Consider the following 1,760-nt stretch of genomic DNA (forward strand, 5'->3'; position numbering starts at 1 on the left):
AAAATAGCCTTCCACGTACAACCATATGAACCGTATGATATTTGCTTGTTGTCAAATAACTACCTCTGAAGAGACGTTCGACTTTTAAAAAAATTTTATGTAATCTATTATTATGCAAATTATTCATGACGTTGATATATAACCTGGCAGCTGGCAAAAAAGTCTGCTTTGAAGTGTTATTTAAAACTTAATGTAGATTTAAAACTTCCTTTAATAACAGCTTATTTATAGCAAGTGCAATCATTTGTTCCATTAATAATTAAGTTTCACAAAGTAATATTTAGTAAGAGAGCTGTTCTGAATTAAGTAAAACTGCGGAACACGTGTTTGTATTGATAATTTCTAATTTCCTTGACTACACTGGTCTATATGTTTAATGGAAAAATGATTATTATTTCAATCTTTCACGTACACTGATTTGGTAGATGACCAGAATTTTCCAAATACAAGAATTTTCCATTACATAAACAAAAACAGTTAAAATTTCAGCCACATTTTATGGTATTAGTTTCTCCCTTAGTGACAGAGTCTCGTCAATCCGTTAAGCTGTAGTGAGTGAAGTCAACGCCAGTTTTGCTGCTATCAGATACTCTTTACGTCAGTATAATTTAATAAATAATGTCAAGGGACAAATGGAATATCAGAATATGTGAAAATTGAGTAGAGACTAAACTTTAAGTCTAGTCTTTGCTAATGGGAAAACGTTTCAATCAAATGAGTCATTCAACTCGGTGTGAATTTGTTCTTTAAGAGTTTCCCCTTGGGTAATGACATATATCTGTCGAGAATAAAGCATCATCTTTGAAAGACATTTTTGATAATAAGCAACACAATTAAGTCGAACATGGTAAATTTTTGCTACTTAAGATAATTATGCTACCATTTATAGTATTGGAATAATGTCTGCAATCTCGTGCTGGCAGGTCTGCAGCTTGGTGCTGATGTCTACAATCAATGCTGATAACTGCAATTTTGTGTTGACAGGTCTGCAGCTTGGTGCTGATGCCTACAATCAATGCTGATAACTGTAATTTTGTGTTGACAGGTCTGCAGCTTGGTGCTGATGCCTACAATCAATGCTGATAACTGTAATTTTGTGCCCCTCCCCCCAAAAAAAAAACAACACACCCAACAGTTGAAACCGTTGCGATAAAACTTTGTTTACCAATTGAACCAAAAAAAGGTTGTTTTACACAGACAGGGAAATTAAAAGTAAATATCTAAATGTACTAACTTGAATTCTTGAAATTGTCAAACGTAGTTTCAATATAATCATGAACCTTTATTATATATATATATAATACAAGTTCATAATTTTTCTCGCTGTGTAATATACAGGAGTCAGTAGTAGCGGTAGTTTAAGATTTTTAACTAGACATAAAAGGGCTTTTGGGAAAAAGGTCAGAGCACAGCATCGAAGAGATAAGCAGGAAGGTTAAAGGTGAAACTGATAATTCCAAGTGTTTCTATGCTACAACCTACCTCTTTGCATATAATTGAAGTTTACCTTATTCAGTTTTTACATACAATAAATGAAGAAATCGTTGAACAGTGCAATATGTCAGTCGTACACTGTAGAATATGCGACTAACAACAAAGAGTGTCCATGTTTTTCACTTTGAATACAAGATGGTAGACATTAGCGAAAGGATGCAGGCACTAATACAATATTGTAGATATTTCCACAGTATTATATGCATGAACAAGGGATAAAGATATCAACACACGATTTAGAATCATCACGAAACTGTAAACATCAG

This window comes from Limulus polyphemus, unplaced genomic scaffold, assembly GCF_000517525.1.
Source record: "Limulus polyphemus unplaced genomic scaffold, Limulus_polyphemus-2.1.2 Scaffold10, whole genome shotgun sequence".
NCBI classification, from domain to species: domain Eukaryota; kingdom Metazoa; phylum Arthropoda; class Merostomata; order Xiphosura; family Limulidae; genus Limulus; species Limulus polyphemus.